Raw genomic sequence first — 18564 nt, forward strand, 5'->3', positions numbered from 1 at the left:
AATGCCTGGTATGTGCATGTTCTTAACTGGAGCCTATTCGTGAGTTTAAGGACCAAGTCTGACAAAACAAATTCCATATTTGGTGAATAAGAAACAACAATTTAGTAAATAATTTTAAAAGCATTTTTAGAATTTATTACATGACACAGGACTTCTAAGATGTCCATTTCCTTCCGGACCAACGACTGGAAGCCAGGTAAGATACCCCAGAGCATCTACATTTAGGATAGTGAACTGAGCCTTTAGCTTATCTGTGAAAACCTCATTTTAGGTGAACTCAATCTTCCTCTACACAGATACTTTTGAAATAACTGGAGTACTAGTGAATTCAATATTTATCCAACTTCTCAGGTGAGGTTTGAATCAGTGCTGTATTGCCCCAGCTGCTCTGTGACTGGTACTTGTGTTATTTTGAAGCTGGGTTACGTATCTACAGGGACTTCTGGCAGGAAAGGACTGTAGTGCTGCCATACTCAAAACCAAGTGCAAACGAATATGGATATTTTGAAATGGCCAAGTTGGAAACAGAAAAGGTACTGGGAGTGACTCTTCCCTTTATCCTGCTTTACAAATATTGTAAAACTGAAGGCAGGATTTAGGGGAGAAGAAACCGAGCAGAGTGGGGCCTTGTTTCAAACCCTGCCTCATCCACAAATTCCATTGCCAGAATTCACCCTGTGGTGGCTCAACTCTTGTCTCCAAAATTAAGATGGTATTTCCCATCCTCATAGTTTTTCTGTGAGCTTAAAATCCATTAATGTTAAAGTGGTAAAGGCAGTAGTGTTTACAAAGAGGAAAATGTCAGCTGAAAAGTACAGTTGAAGAGTGTGATGAGTTTATGCCAATAAAATAAGGATGATTATTAATGTTGGCCATGACTAAAGCAAAATCTATTAAAATGAGTTGATTATTTACGAAAATATTTTTAGTTTTTTATGCCCAACTAATATTGAGAACTTCATTAAGACAAAGATTTAAACTTGAAAGAAAATGCCAGACTGGGTGGATAAAACCCACTTTTGGTAAATCAGGATTTCTTTTCATAGCTATAGTCAAATAGGTGATTTCTTTCACGCTTCCTTCTAAATTCTTGCATTTTATCAAACCTAATGTGTTTATAGTTACTTTCCCACATTTTATCCCTCTCCTAATTGCAACTACTAATTTCGCTTTTCTTTAGCCGTTAAGTACGAAACTTGTTGATACATTAATAAGAAACCACGCTACTGAACTCAGTTTTCATCTGCCAATTATTCAGTATCTCTGATAAAGATTACCCAATCTTCCTGATTCCAACACAGCCATCTGAGTTTTATTTCACCTTAGCTATTGTAATTTGCATTTCTATATAGTCATTCCCATTAGCCATCCTGCCTTTGTCCCTGTGTTATAGAGTCCTCTTTATTGAAAACTGAGATGAAGTGTTCATTTAATTTTTGAGCCAGACCCATATTATCTTTTAGACAATACCCACTTTTAACACATTGCAACTCCACTTTTTTTCCTATTTTCTAGAGAACCTTTTTCAGTTGTTGTAATTTCCTTTGCAAGGTCTATCTCTACTTGACTTTCAACGATTCTGAATTTATGAATAAGAATTAAGTGAGGTCCACCCTATGAATAGTCCTATCCACCCACTGAGATATAGCCCTGCCATTTATTTATCAACAGTACCTTTTCTGTCACAAATCTAGTTGACAATGACTCTTTTTACTCAGTAACCTTAATCTTCCATTGCCTCTTTTTTATTATCCTCTCAATGCCACATGCTCTCCATTACATCTCAAACAGCAGAAACTTACAAATGGTATTTAGCAGAGGCCAACTGAAAGTAGCACGGGAGTCACTTGTACCTGGCTGTTGTGAATAGTGAACATCTTTGGAGAATCAGCACTGTTTTCTATGCAGACACATTCTGCTACAGCCTTTCTCTGGTATCTGATTTTGACTACAGCTTAGATGTGCCTGTTCACTACTTATTTTTCTTTAGAAGAATAAGACTTAAAAAAAAAAGTATATGATAGACAGCACTGTCCTTGAAACAATTTATGCAAAATTTCTAAAGTGGAGGTGTCAAAGAAGAAATCAGCAAGATGTACCACTTACTGCTGGATACCAGTGGCTACAGAAAACAGTAGTCACTGGAGTTATACATAGCACAGATTTAGAAAAAGAAGGAAGGCAGGCCAAGATGGTCCTGATTCTCTGCAGTAGCTTGGGCCTGTGAGGGACAGGGACAACCTATGATCTGAGTGCTTTCATTCCCTGATTGTGTAAGATCAGAACAAGAGCAGTGAACAGTGACTGAGGTCTGAAAGGATCTCTTATGCTGCTGTACAACAGGAGTAATTTCAATACAGTCAGATCAGAAGAGAATCACAAAGCTTTTGCAATGGCTCCTGGCTGGCTAAAATCAAGGCTGCAACAGTGAGTGGCAGAAACATGGTGTGGCCTCCTTGGAGGGAAGCTCTAAGCTGAAAGTGGGAGCAGGGGACCAGAGCACTCTGAAGTATAGTTTTTCCCTTAGACCACTCGCTTGAGCATTATGAAACTCTAAGGTGTACCCCAAGACTGGGCACACTCAATACATAAAAACTCCTTCCTAATCCTACCCAATGTCTAGAATGTGCTCTTACACAGTCGCGCTCTTACTTTCTTTACAAAAGCACATAGATACACATCTTAATGCTGTTAATATTCTTTTCATCTATTGTGCTGGTTTTGGCTGCGATAGACTTAATTTTCTTCACAGCAGCTAGTGTGGGACTATGTTTTGGATTTGTACTGAAAACAGAGCTGATAATACAGGGATGTTTTCGTTATTGCTGAGCAGTGCTTACACAGAGTCAAGGCCTTTTCTGCTTCTCACCCCACCCCACCAGTGAGGAGGCTGGGGGTGCACAAGAAGTTGGGAGGGGACACAGCCGGGACAGGTGACCCCAACTGACCAAAGGGATATTCCATACCATATGACATCATGCTCAGCATGTAAAGCTGGGGGAAGGAGGAGAAGTTTGGAGTGATGGCATTTTGTCTTCCCAAGTAACTGTTACACGTGACGGAGCCCTGCTTTCCTGGAGATGGCTGAACACCTGCCTGCAGATGGGAAGTGGGGAATGAATTCCTTGCTTTGCTTGTGCAAGCGGCTTTTGCTTTACCTGTTAAACTGTCTTTGTCTCAACCCATGAGTTTTCTCACTTTTACCCTTCTGATTGTCTCCCCTATCCCACCAGGGAGGGGAGTGAGCGTGTGGCTGTGTGGTGCTTGGTTGCTGGCTGGGGTTAAACCACAACATCTATATAAACGGTATGTTCTTTAAAGTTATCTTAAGTAGATTATATGTAGTCTCTATACTCATGTCCTATACAATGAAGAAAAGGTATAAAGTCTTTGAAGTTTTGCTACTAAAAGGGACAAAAGTGTCTCAATATAACTGCCATTTCCCTAGTGGAAATGTCAGACAAATCCCCCTCTGTTTCTTTTTCTCCTTCACTTTCTAATAATACACTGAGGAACTTTTTAAAAGAGCTGCATATTCATCATCACAAATAAAACTTCACATTTTTCTGGCTCTGGAGATGGTAATTATAGGTTTGCACTTCTAATTGAAGCATTGATGAACATGCCCCACACTGCAGCAAATATAAAATAATTGTTAGGCAGACTATACGGTGTTCTGAGGGAAAAAAAACTAAAGAGAAATTGAAAGCAGCAGCATGAATTCTGACAATGACTACCCCAATGGCTTGTTTCCTAGTATCATTTACTGCCAGGAGAAATTAAACCAGTGGGGGCAGGATATTTTTTCAGAAAATGACAAGCTTCTGGTTCTTCCTTAAATAACAATGCACCTGATGCCCAAAGGCCAGTTTCAACCACCCTATTTGTAGGGCAGTACGACCACTCCTGAAGGTAAATCAAAGGAAGCAGAAGCAAATCACATTTTTCCTCTCTGGCCAAAGGATCCTCAAATAGCCAAACCAAAAAGACCCAACAGGAAACCCAAACAGAACAGATTAATAACTGACTACATCTCTTAGAAGGACAAATCCAAATTTGCCACTTATGGTACAGAATGGAAAAAAACCCTTTGGTTCATGGTTGATTGCTCCCTTTCTCCCCTCCTTGTTCACTAATGTCTAGCTGCTTTGTATTTGTGCCTCAGTCCGAGGCATTTGTTAGCAGCACACTTGAAGCTGACAACAACAGAAAGATGGCAAAACAAAGCAACTCCTCTGTGGTGCTCTCGAGAGCAGCGCTAGATCCACAAGTCATCTCGACCAAACAACTGCTTTCCACAGTTTGTATAAGAGCAATAGAGTCCATCAGTCTCTGAAGTTACTAATATTGAGGGTCTGTCTATCTGTATAACTTAATGAGATCATTTATAGCTTATGCAAAGCTATGGCAGTTTACATCAGTGGAAATAAAAACTCTAGGCCTGGATTTTGTTTATTAGAAACAAAAAGCTAGAAAGTGAGGAACAGTATATTGTTTACTAAACTTTTTTTTGCATTTCATTTGAGTGCTTTGAGTTGTGAATTACCTCCCTATGTTATCACAATGATATTTCAACCAGTTGAAAATTGATTTAGTTCAGGACAGGAATAGGAAAACAAATGATCCCTATAGTTCTGACTGTTGCTCAGTTTCACTCTGTTGAAAACAAATGCAAAACTGGAAGAGTAACAGCCAGAGAGAGCTCTGCTATAAGCTAATAAGAGTTGGACCACAGACAGTTGTTATTCCAGATATTCAGCTTATGGTTATTGGGGGGGAAGGCTTAAAACTAATTACAAAGAAAAAAAGTTTAAATACTTTTCATGACAAGACTAACAGAAGTATTTGGAATTAGGAGGGGAAAAGGTAGGTGCTATTTTCTGAATTTCTCCTATGTTCAAAAATAGTAGTTTATATTTTAATACTCTTCATACAAAATTTCATGGAAGAAGCAGCCTGGTTCTTAAGTATCTTGAACCTGACAACCAGTCAAATGAAAAACAAACAAGCAAGAAAGCAAACCAACCCCAAAAATCATGCAGTAAAAAAGCCTTCTTAATAAAGAGAAGGAACTGAGAAACATACCTGACACTAAGCATGCTTTAGAGTATTCCCATTAAAGGCTCCTGTCTTACTGAAGGAACAACATCACAAACCTTCAGGAAGCACTTTAAACCACCTAGATTGAACCTCCTGTGCTCAGCTGCTTGGCATTTCTGAACTAGCTAATTAATGCCAATATTTAGCACAAGAACAGGTGGGAAAACTAATGACTAATTTCTTCTCTCTTCCAACTCAACAACCACCACTGTCTTTTAAAAATGCAATTCTTACCACTGCCTGCTGATTCCATTTCTTGTCAGCCTCGTTGCTCCGACATGGGACTGCAATAAAAGAACAGCTGGATGCAGCATTCTACTGCAAGTCGAACAGCTTCATTTCTGCAACAAGCACCTTGTCTTAATCTGCTCACGTTGCCTCCCTTGGATGGGTCAAAAAATGTGAACTCTTCTAACAAGAGGACCAACAGCATGTGTGCTGCAAGTGGTACTAGTTCAGTTTAATTGCCGACCTAAGTAAGCTCCATTAGAAGAGGAAGGGAAAAGGAAGGTACACATTTTTTTGAAATTGTATTTTTCAGATATATGTAATAAAAGTGAAGGAAGACAGGACAGATCATAAAATTTAGGCTTTTTATTCAGCAACTCAGTAATAAAGGTATTCATCCAAGATGTTGGTGAGTGCATACAAATGTCTGCTCTGAATCAGCTGAAAGAGGACTTGGCTTAACTGTGCCTGAGTTAAAGCACAACCTTTTCAACTTTTCTCACTCCAGCTTCTTCAGTCTCTCTCTATTAAGTTCATTGGCAGTATTTAGCAGTAGCATAATTTCCTTTTTCTGGTTGAATGGTCTTGTCAGTGATCATAGAAGTTTTGATCAGGCAGGTCTAGGCCTATGGCAGCTTCTTCATCTTTAGTTCTGACATGCTCCAAGGTTTATGTAAACATTACCTGAGCTAAAGAAAATGATTAACATTCTTAGAAGAAACATATGATCCTAGACCTTTCTCTACTGACAGACATAAGAAATGTTGATAGTGTACTACCAATTCCTACTAATAGAAGAGGTAAGTGAACTTGCTTTCACCACAGTTTAAGGCAGTGCAATTCATGCTGGGTAACTGTGTAGGGGCATTAGCTCTGCTTTGGCCTTGGGCTAATCAAAGACTGGGAATTCTTGCTGGGACTTCTTTGCTCTTGACAGCAAAATGTCAAGGTATTTTTGAATTGTTTTTTGTCAGACCTAAAGGAAGTCATTGAAATGTTTAAAAAATGTTTTAATTACAGCAAAAACAATTCAGCAAAATTCCCATACATCTGCAAATATTTTTAGCTGCTACAAAACAATATTTCTGGCAGCCTAATACCATCACAGTAAAACCCTGCATATCAAGCTTTTGAACTGCGTACGTGACAAAGTCTGGTAAAATATTGTATTGGGTTTGCATGGCAAGGTTTTGGTAGTGGGGGGGCTACAGGGGTGGCTTCTGTGAGAAGCTGCTAGAAGCTTCCCCTATGTCCGATTAAGCCAATGCCAGCCGGCTCCAAGACGGCCCTGCCGCTGGCCAAAGCTGAATCAGTCAGCAATGGTGGTAGCACCTCTGGGATAACGTTAAAGAAAGGATGAAAAAAATACTGGTGAACAGCAGCCGGAGAGAGGAGTGAGAATATGTGGGAGGAACAACTCTGCAGACACCAAGGTCAGTGAAGAAAGAGGGGGAGGAGGTGCTCCGGGCGCCAGAGCAGAGATTCCACTGCAGTCCATGGTGAAGACCATGGTGAGGCAGGCTGTCCCCCTGCAGCCCATGGAGGTTAATGAAGGAGCAGATATCCACCTGCAGCCTGTGGAGGACCCCACGCCGGAGCAGGTGGATGCCCAAAGGGGGCTGTGATCCTGTGGGAAGCCTGCACTGGAGCAAGCTCCTGGCAGGACCTGTGGATAGAGAAGCCCATGCTGGAGCAGGTTTGCTGGCAGGACTTGTGACCCCGCGGGGGACCCACGCTGGAGCAGTCTGTTCCTGAAGGACTGCACCCTGTGGAAGGGACCCACACTGGAGCAGTTCATGAAGAACTGTAGCCCGTGGGAAGGACTCACGTTGGAGAAGCTCGTGGAGGACTGTCTCTCCCATGGGAGGGACCCCACACTGGAGCAGGGGAAGAGTGTGAGGAGTCCTCCCCCTGAGGAGGAAGGAGCAGCAGGAACAACATGTGATGAACTGACTGCAACCCCCATTCCCCATCCCCCTCTGCTGCTGAGGGGGGAGGAGGTAGAGAATTTGGGAGTAAAGTTAAGCCTAGGAAGAAGGGAGAGGAGGGGGGGAAGGTGTTTTTAAGATTTGGTTTTATTTCTCATTATCCTACACTGATTTGACTGGTAATAAATTAAACTAATTTCCCCAAGTCAAGTCTGTTTTGCCCGTGATGGTAATTGCTGAGTGATCTCCCTGTCCTTATCTTGACGCCTGAGTCTTTTGTTATATTTTCTCTCCCCTGTCCAGCTGAGGAGGGGAGTGACAGAGCGGCTGTGGTGGGCACCTGGCATCCAGCCAGGGTCAACCCACCACAAATATAAATATGAATTTTAGCACTAGCTAAAGCTGCAGTGAATGGAAATGCTGAAATGATAAGTAGAGTTTAACAAAAAGAAATGGTTGATTGATAAAGAATAAGATTGTTACTTTCATACATGAGTTCAGCTGTGTACTCAGTTCACATGTCTTTGAAAGGAGTTAGGTCTTTCCTTACTTAGGTCTTCTTGGAAAGCTGAGCTTAATATCCTTACAAGAACAAGCAGTGAGAATCTAGAGGGAATTAATAAGTAATAATTAGAAAAAAATTATAAGGATTTCACTTCTTCAGGTACCAAGAATTTGTGTATATTCAGTTACTCTTGCTTTTAAACACCATGTAAACCAGATCAATTTTAAAGTCCATCATATGTTGGCTTTAAATTAATATGGCTGGGTGGGGGGAATAGATTGAAGAGATGGGTCTGAAATAAGCATTTGTTTAAAAGTATCAGTTTACTAAAAGCAGGCTCTTTAACGGAAAAAAAAAAGCAGAAATTTACAGGAGCTCAAAATTATGCAGAACAGGCCATTTAGGCAGGGAACAAAAGGGCAAAATAATGGACATAATTCTGTCCAAGACAATTCCAAATTTATCCTCTTCCCTCAATCACCATTGTGTCCACATGCATAGATAATTTTCAGGGGTAAAGTTTAGTAAGTGTTGTGTGTATGAATTGGTCAATTGTTCTAACATCCACTAGTGAAGCAACAGAACTCCTTGCTAAAATCTGGCATAGTTTTGGTCTTTAAAAGTTTAATACAAAGCACCATATTGCTACTGCATTATCCCATTTTATATACATATATATAGTTTAATACAAAGCACCATATTGCTACTGCATAAGGTTCTAGTTCTGAAAGCTTGTTATTTATTGCCACTATCTTTTATTTGTCAACCTCAAGTGAAAAATGTCAAGGCTCAGTTGATTCATCAGCTGACATTAACCAATGGAAATGAGATGTATCACAGAGCAGAAAGATAAGTGTTGCCTGCATACTTAGGACAGTAAAGATCATATTTTTTTTACCAATCATTTAAAAATAAGATTTGGGGAAAAAAAACCCTTGCAGGATTCTATGAATATGATCTCTATCCATAGTATGGTGTATATCCATAGTATGGTGTATATCCATAATATGGAACAAGAATGAAAAATTTCAGCCCATTAAGGGCAAGTATGCTGGACTTTTCCATTGTCTGTCAAAATAGTATCAGTTTTCCTCTGACTGTGAAGCTGTCTCTTTAGAGATAGATAACTCAGTCCACTGCATTATAATTTAGTGTCTAGTAATAATAATTCAGTATTAAAACCTGAAATGTGGCACTGAAAATGGATAATTAATGGCAATTTTTGAGACAAGTTTTATAGCCCAATCCTACAGTCAACATTCAGCCCCACACCCAGTGAATGAACTATTTTATTTTGATTGAATTTGTCCTTGAATCAGTTTTTTAATCTTTAATTCTCAGGGCCTTGTTTCCTGAGCCGTGTTCATTATCTCCTCTTATATAACATGCAAATTAGGTACAGTCACAATGCTATACTCCTCCCATTTATTGGTATTGATATTAATTCTTTAGCTACTGGACTTTGGAATTGCAAGTCACTCAAAAGCCCTCTAATTCATCTGTACCGGTAGGAAAATACTGAAAGATACTGTGATATGAGGTCCTTTCCAGAGTTTCTATGGTATTATTTTTCCAAAGTGTCACTTCTATTTGTTGCTGTGTTCTGCTCCACTGCTCTAATTAAAACATTTTAAAATTAATGGCAACTTCTTAGTAGAAAAGTTGCTGAATCTTAGAAAAAAAAAAAAAAGGACAAAAACTTAAAAATTTATGGTGATATCCAATGCTTAGGTTTTTGGTAGGATTTTTAAGCATGCAACCATAAATGACTGCATTCCAGAACAATAATTTTTCTCATTTGCAGGTAGCTCAAGTTAGTCACCTAAGAGCAGTTAAAGCAATTTAACAGAAACGATGACTAACTACTTCAGAAATATAACAGTGGTTTAAATTATGAAACTTACTACATAGTGATTTTAGTAACTGTCCAATGAGTGGGCATGTTAAGTGATTAGAAGGAAGGATAATAACATTTTATTCCTTGTTGTGTCTTAGCTACACTGGTAGTAATCCACAATGAAGGACAGTCTCCTCTGCAAAATGGGAAAGCAATTTATTATGAAGCTGATCACCAGCATATTTGGTGTTTGTGTGACATATACAAGCAAAAAGACAGAAGTACTTATGATGGGACAGGACTTCAGATAGAGTCTTTAAATTTTATTTCATCAGAACAAAAAGTAATGCATTTAACTTTGTAAAATAACAGGAAATGTGGAGAGATCAAACAGAAATAAAACAGATTTATAAATCAGCACATCTCTCTCTCCCACATAGCCTTACATAACAACTTTCTCCAGGGTTGCACTCAGGTGACAAAAAGCTCTTCAGTCCCCTCTAGGACTTCCAGAAGCATGTTTCTTTCCAGCACTTCGGAAGAGTGAGTCCTTGTTCCTTGCAGGGCTCCCCTCCACGCCAGGAGCTTTCTCTCCTACCTTGCCAGAAGGTGCACTCTCTGTGCAGAGATCTAGTTACCAAGAAAATATTCAGGGTACATTTACCTTAAGCAGTAATCCTATTTATCTTATTTGTCTTATTTATTTAATATTTATCCCGTTATATATATATAATTTATCCTATTTTTATATTATATCCTATTTATCTTATTTATAAGATCCAATTATGAGATTGAAAGCAACAAATTAAATACCACAGTTGAATGGATTACAACTATAATACCTTTTCAACCTGATTAAGCCTCCTCCCATTTATTCAGTTGAATCCAGCTGGAAGCTGTACCATGTTCCAACATGTCATGGTATCTATCAGTCAACAGAGTAATAAAGGATGCTTAGTTGGAAAGGAAAAAAATTATTTTTGTAGTTTAATAGCATTCTCTAGAATAGGCATATGTATAGTTTTATATTATGAATATAACCTGGTTTATAAATCCTGAACTGTCACTTCTCAAGTGACTGGTATATGGTTAAGGGTCTAAATTTATGTGCCTTATTATTGGCAGAACCATCTTGGAAAAGTCTGCAGAGGAAGATGGTGATTCCATAGCAATTCTGTGATTATTATCTGCCAAACCATCCATCCTCTGCAAATAATGTTAACAGAGCATGCCAGATCAGAGCTTTGCAGAAGCTGCCAGTTCTATTTTGTAGTAACGTTTGAGACTCTGACATTTGTTTAATTACAGACTGGAATAAAAACAAGATTTAAAAAGTATTTAAGTGAAAATTAAATCTCAATTTATATATTTCACCATGAGATTTTCCACTCGGTAAGAGCACATATATATCCTTATGGTAAGAGCACAGGCTTCAGACAGACTCATAGTCATAACATTTGGGTGCTGATTCAGAGGTAATTTACCACATGTCAATTTATGCTGACAAGAGTGGTAATGTAAGTCAAGATCTCCCATGTTGCATGACACAACCTTTACCATGAAGTTGCAGAGCACTTAAGCATCTTGTGTTATTTCAGCAAATTCAGATTTCCCAGCAAAAGTGAAAAATCACTGAAGTTAGAACCCTTAGACACTGATCTCACTGCACATTTAGATGACATTTCAACCAGAAGTGCTATCAGTTGTCTCTTATTATTTCAGCTGGATGGAGATACACTTATGATTCACTTGAAAATTAGCTCAAATCCATGCAATTTCACTAAAGCTTTATAAATAATGTTAAATTTTTCTGTTCTTCCTGTACAACCATTTTTGTTGCCTCTAGTACAGGAACAACAGCACAGCCCTTCAGTTGATGACTCCTGATATATAGACCACTTCTTCAGAGTAACAGGCATCAATTAGAGCACCATTTCAGATGACCCAACTTGCAGTAGAAATTTGAGATTACAGAAATCAGCCCCACAATTCATGGAGCAACATTACTGTTAATTTCTTGCAGTGGGAGTAGATGAGTCAAAAGCATTGTGAGTGCAGATGACTGCATATTGAGCTGTAAACACAGCTTAAAGTAGGCAAAAATCAGAGGTTATGGAACAACAATACACACTTTCATAAAACCTTTCTTGAAGGGACAGATTCTTTTATATTAGAGTAGTCAGATGCTTAAGATAAGACAATCCCTAGATGGAGCAGAGGAACTGATGGTAAGATCACAGAAGAGTTTGGATTGTGTAGGAGTCTGCCGTCGATGGGGAAACAGGCAACTTGGTTACTCGTTAGTGATCTAAAGGAAAAAATTATGCTAAACAAATTACATAAATAAACAAAACAAAAGGAAAAGCCTTCACTAACTATTAAGAAAAGATAAAACATATTTCAGCTGAGCATTCAATCACAGAGTAGAGAGAACAGCTTTGATTATGATAACAGTAAAAGAAAATTCATGAGCAAGACCTATCAATGTAGCTGCTAAAAGCTACTGTATGCTTTGTCAAATTAAAAGAAAGTACAAGATTTTTTTTGTGAATATCCTATTGCAACTAATTCTTTTTAAATTCCTGAATATGTTGTCTTTCATTTTGCAAGCATAAATGAATCATAGATTTATGAAGTTAGCAGAAAAGTTTTCTTTTTGTTAGGTTATTTCAGAACTGAATATTATGGGGTTCCTTGGAATTTCTTCTACTATATTTAAAACAGCCACTGAGAGAAACAATTGACCACGCAATTATATCTCATATAACAATTACCATATTACTAACTATTAATAGCTTTTTCTTGGAAGCTGAAGAATGTGAAAGGAAGGTAGGATTTGCTATCTCTGATTAGAGAGCAGAACTGTCAGAGCATTTATTTTGCTTCTCAAGTTATATGATTTAGTAAGCTTTACAGGAAAAGCCCTCTTAACACACACAGAGTGAGTTATGTGCTATTATTTATGTTGGTAGGTGAAGAAGTTCTGACCCATGTAATAATCAGATCGCAATTTAGAATGGAGATAGTTCTGTCATTGGCAAGTCTTGCTATTGATCAAAAGATCATCTATTCTAAAAACTACAAGAAAGAGACAAAACTATTGTAAATATACATCAGTGTGAATCTAGTTTTAAGAATAGTAGGTCTTCTGGATGTCTTAAGTTGTTTATTAGTTTGCTAAGCATTCTTCATTCATCATTTACAACATGCTATTAGACTTAAGGCATAGTTTACAAACTTAAATTATCTTTAGATACAAGAAAGTAACGTTTCTGAGGCTTCTTGTGGTGCTTAAAGATTTTGTAATGCTGAGCCAGACTGAAATCTGCAGGGCCAGTGTTTCTAACTGAACAACCTCACTACTAACAGTTAAGTAGAATACAGGCTGACTGACGTCTTGGAGCATTAGAGTCAGCATGTGATGGTATGACAGTGTGAATTATAATAAGGAAAAAGCCACAAAAGGAAAAAAATATTTACTATGAATAAGATTTTTCTTTAGTCTTAGGGTCCTTCTGCTATCATGATGACAGTCTGAAACAAGTTTGACAAATTCTGAGTTCCCGGAACCTCTCAGTATATATATATTTTGAGATTTGTTAACGTTTAGTCAGATAAGGCCTTCAGAGATCCCTTTTGTCTTGAAGTCTCTACCTCAATAGTGCATGGGCTGACAAGGATTTCCTTGCCTGCTACATTTTCCATGAACTAAATATTACAACTGAAGTGATGTTGCTGTTGCTACCAGAAAACTGCTTTACTGTTGTGCACAGCCTGCTACACCCAAATAAGAGAGTTAGAGAAAGGCGAGTGTGACTGGAATACAGGCAGGTGAGGACTAAAAAAACCGCAGGCTTCCACTCTATGTGTTGTAACCACATATTTTAAAGTAACTGTGCTGAACTTTTGCATCATGTACAGTTTTCAAAAGAGTAGGAGAGGCTCATTTTACATCTCAATGACCTAGTTTTCCAGGAGGAAGGACCTCATATCATTATGCATAACCCAGCAGTTTTGAAATGAGCTGTAGAAAAGAAACCTAGAGTAATGAGGGGAGGAAGGACTACAGGGATTCAAGAGTTAGTACATTGGTGAAAATGCAGCTAAATATGCCTGCAGGCAGCAGCAGCTCTAATGCTTTTGTGCAAGTGAATTAAAACTCAGAGGCAAAGGATATGAAGTTCTGGCAGGGGCTAACCCCACTATTCCCAAGTAAGGCGTGAGGAGACAGAAAGAGGTCGCCAAAGCATTGTGAAAAGTAAATTTTCATTCTTTAGCTAATTTTTCATAGCAGAAGGAAGAGAGCAAGGTGACTAAACAGCAGTGTCAAAGGACACAAAGATGAAAGCCAGGCCTCAGATTCATAAATATGATTTCCAAAGTACTTTTTGACTTCTGAATGCTCCAGCTCCCCTTCAAATGTGTATAGTTATCTCCCTTTGAAAAAGCAAACTATAATACTGTCCGAGCTGTTTAGGAGAAAATTCCATTTACCGTCTCCTTGTAGTTAGAAGATGCAAGTCCTTTCCCTGACTTGCTCACTTTCTGCTATCTCACTTTGATCCTCACATACTGCTCCTGAGTGAGGGTTATGCATGCGACTGGGTAATACAAAGTGGTCTTCCTTGGTACGAATTTCTTTTGATTATTTTTCCAAAAAGAGGTGTCACCAAAGAAAAGACAAACACCAAACCAAGAATGTCTTTAAACTTGAGTCAAGTGAAGAACTGCTGGAAAAAAACTTAGGCAAAGCAGAGCTTTCTGTAGTTTAGTAATTAATTATTATTTTTTAATCCAAACTTATGTTTTGAAACAATCAGTTTTGTGCATTAAGAGAAAGGAAGGAGTGGAAGTGTAGATCCAGGGTGAATCCAGTGAGTGTCCCTAATACAGTCAGGAACTGTATTGTTTGGAAGAAATTGGGTTAATATATTGTTCCATATTTTTGCTCCAGAAAAAATATTTTCATAGGCAATCTTGCCTTAGCTCTTAGTTCCAAACAAGCACCTCACTGCAGAAGAGCAGCTGATACACTCTTCCCAATGGCTGAGCCCCAATGAACTCTACTCTTGCCTTTTTAATTCCTCATTTTATGGCTAACACTGATAACAGGTCAAAGAGAGAAAGGCTAAATGCAGTAGTTGTAGCTCTTGCCTTCCTAATAGCTGCAAGGCCTGTACACTTAACCAGGAAAAATTCTAAATCATTTTTGCATTAGCTGAATTCTGGGCAGTTGCAGTGTCAAAATTATTTAATGGCTTCAGATTAGCCACATCCTATCCTGTCTGAGCCTTGCCTCTTATCTTTAATGTCAAGGGCTGTGAGTGGGAACTGTACTTGTACGAGAGGCCCAATAGTAGACCTCTTTTGCATACAACAAATATCGGTTTTGCAGCCTTTTTGTATGTTAGCAGTACTTTGAATGGGAATGCTAGCGCTAGGACAAGAACCAGCCCTTAAATATTTATTAAACCTAATTCAGATGCCTTAAACATATACTGTATATTTTATTTAAATATATTATAGTACTGTAAGCACTCTCTGCAGCCTTAGCATTTCAATTTTTCACACATTTTCTTTCTCATTTTGATGCAATATCCAGTGAAGCCTCACCTTCTTGATACATTGCCACAGGTTGCCAGGTTTGTATGCAACGTCTCAGACTTTTCCAGAGGGATAAACACAGGTGGGGTTAGGGAAAGGCTTTTTCCCCCTTTTCCCAAAATAAAAGTACACTCTGCTGATCAAATGCTGTAAGTAGGCACTTTAGAGCCAAGCAATGGGTTCAGCAGAAAAATAGACAGAAAGGCAAAAGATCAAGAGAAGCTCAATTAAAAATGAATAATAAGTATTCTTCTGTTAAGATCACTGTCACTGATATGACAATCAAAAACACGAACACATTGTCAGTGGTAGATAAGAGCTGGAAAAAACTCATACAATCTGTTACTCCTGACACAATGTCCACTTTTCCTCCTGCTTCATCTTTTCCATTAAACAAGTCACCAGCAGACCCAAACTCTAGATGTAAAGAAAGAGGTTTTTGAGGCCTTGAAAGTAGGAGATTGGTAGAGAATTTCAAGTTTAGGGATTTTTTTTTTTTCCTAAAAAAGAACATTTTAATTATCCATCAGAAGAGTCATAGTTCCTCTTTTTTTTTATTTTATTTTATTTTAAATTTTTGGTTTTCTGAGAAAGGTCCCTTACAGTCTGTTGTGCTAAAATTCAAGAACCTCCAGAATCCATTCCAGAGGCATCTATGATTATGGTTGTACTGTACTGACTCTTTGATGCTCAGATGTATGGACCATGCAGTCTGGTATCATGTCATCTTCTGTGACAAGCATCAATTGTCTCATTGAAAGACGTTAGAGGAGAGGCGGCAGATGAACTCTCTAACGGGGAGGGATTGCCAAACGTTTAGATCATGGTAATATTTATTCTAGGAGTATGGAAGCTTTGCTTACAATTCTGTCTTATTCTTTCTGTTTTCTCTGTAACTATGGATATTCTGACCATCTGTAGAAACACTCAATTTCTGAATTATTTCAGTTTTGTATTTGACATTCTTGTGCAATTGTGTTTTTCTGTCTAATCCTGAGCTGTGTGAAGACAAATGTCCTATTATCAGCTTCTGAATAGATCACTTTTATCAGCCATTCCCTGTTTGTCATGCTATGCACACAGCTCAAAAGAAGTGCTCAGGACTAGGTTAGCCAACTGTCCATATCACTTATCTGCAGGTGTATCTTCGTGGCTAGTTTTGACTGCTAACAGCTCCTGTTCCCAAGAAGTCTTTTATGAACCTTTGTCATCAGTCTGCTTTGTGGATGCAATAAAGCAACCTCTAATTCCCTCTTGAAGATGCCTCAATGACTTTCCCGCAATGGCTTGGATGTAGCCTGCTGCAAGGTCAGATAGGAAGCACAGGCAGACTCAGATGAAGGCTGAATTTACTCTGCGAAGTGGGGATATGGGTGTCACATGCTGGGCCATACACTGTAGGCAGCTTGGGCTATAGAAGAGCTTCAAAGCCAGCCAAGCAAAGCAAAACCACCTGCCCTCCCTGTCTAGACCCTTCAATAGATCAATGGAGGGTATATTTTTGTCATTTTTCCTCTACTTCAGATTACTCATTACCAGTCTAAGAAAACCAATGGTAATGATAAACTCTTCCTTTTTTGTGTTCAAAGAGAGAAAAGGACAAGTCTGAAATTTTCTGTATAGATAATATTAGTGATTTTCAGAAAATCTTTAGCTTATTGTTCCATCAATCTACATCAAAAGTTGCTGTGATTTACAGTCAGGAAGAACATTAAAGAATAGGGTTTGGCACAAGTCACTTAAACAAGTTCAGGCTTTTAAAAATGAGGTTTTGTAAATCCTAAACCTTTTCATTGTATTTTGTGTGAAACCAATAGAAATACCTCCTTTTTAATAATAAAGCATATAAAATAGTTTTCACAAGTTATGTTATGAAAACAACCATGCTTGAAAAGTGTAATTAGTCATGATAGAAACAAGACTTTAAAAAGCTCTTTCAATGCACATACTATTTTTTACTTTTCCAAATTACTTATTTATTATCAGTTTTACTGAGCCAGAAATAAAAAGAACAAAATATTATGACTGCATTTGAACAGAAAGTCTCATTATGCTGCTTACTAAAATGTTGGACTTGGACTCTACATCCAGTTTGCTACATATGCTGAAAAATAAAATTAAATGGGGAAGAGTGGTATTTTTTCTCCTTTTCCATCTCCCTCCAAGTTTAAAGTATTTTAATTTAAAGCTGACTCAGAACTTACATGCATTACAGCACTAACAATGCAAAATAATCATTTTTATAACCATGGGGAAAAAATCAAACGAGAAATGCTTTATATATCTCTGTTCAAAGTGAGACTGCTAAGTACAAATCAAGTTAGGTGAAGGTTTTTAAGAGTCCTAGTAAAAAAATGAGCCACCACCAGAGAAAAATCCCTAAGAAAATTATAAATAAGGAGGGGGGATGATTTTGAAATAAAGAATCTGTTTCTTGAGCAATGGAAAGCAAAACACAAAAATGAACAAAAAAAAAAATCTTCAGTCACTGTCGGAACTGGAGGCAAACAAAATTTCATAAAGCTGAAGCGCTTCAGTGCCATCTAAGAAGGAGACATGATATAACATAGCCTGAGATAAGCTCCTTGAAAAGGCAATGAAACATTCTCTAAACAAAGAAGTAGTAGATGAGTCTGAGTATATACAAATATTTGCATATGAAAAACCAACTTCTTACAAGTAATATTAATACTTTGCAAATTACAGAAGGCAGTTGGCCTGACAATCTCTCAGATTGTTTTTAAAAGAAGATCTTTAAAAGATATACACATCAAACCCCAGAAGTCCTTTTCTTTACCACAGACAAAGTTACAAGGGTATGTGTGGTTTTAATAGATACATCTGGTTTGTGTGGCTAACAAAGAGATATTTTTACACCTGTCTGCCACTAATGTGAGGTCAGAAGGGAAACTTCTCGGGTAATTACTAATACTGGCAAGGATTTAATTTGCATGGGGAAAACAGAGTCTTGATGCCAAATGTTACATAGTCCCAAGCAAACTGGAGTGAGGTTCTGGTAAGTGATAGGTTAGTGGCTACGGAGGGAAGCCCCATAGGTGGTGTTGGGAACACTCCTGGAAAGAGTCAGTAAAATGCACTGAATGTGTTTATAAAATGTGCCTCCCACAGATTTGTTTACCTTGCTCTACATTTACCATTTTTTTCACCTGTTGTGAAATGGCAGCTATATGAGATTAAAGAAATGGATTGTGTAGCTGAAGAGTTGCTGAGTAGCTTTTATGTTTCCGTATTTCTTGCCAGAAGGTGAACCTTTGGAAAATCCTTTCAGAAACATCCAAGGAAATACAAATATGTTGAGACCATACTACATGTCCAAGTGGAAACAGAGACATTACTTCCGT

Source organism: Gymnogyps californianus, chromosome 1 (genome assembly GCF_018139145.2).
Source record: "Gymnogyps californianus isolate 813 chromosome 1, ASM1813914v2, whole genome shotgun sequence".
Lineage (NCBI taxonomy): Eukaryota > Metazoa > Chordata > Aves > Accipitriformes > Cathartidae > Gymnogyps > Gymnogyps californianus.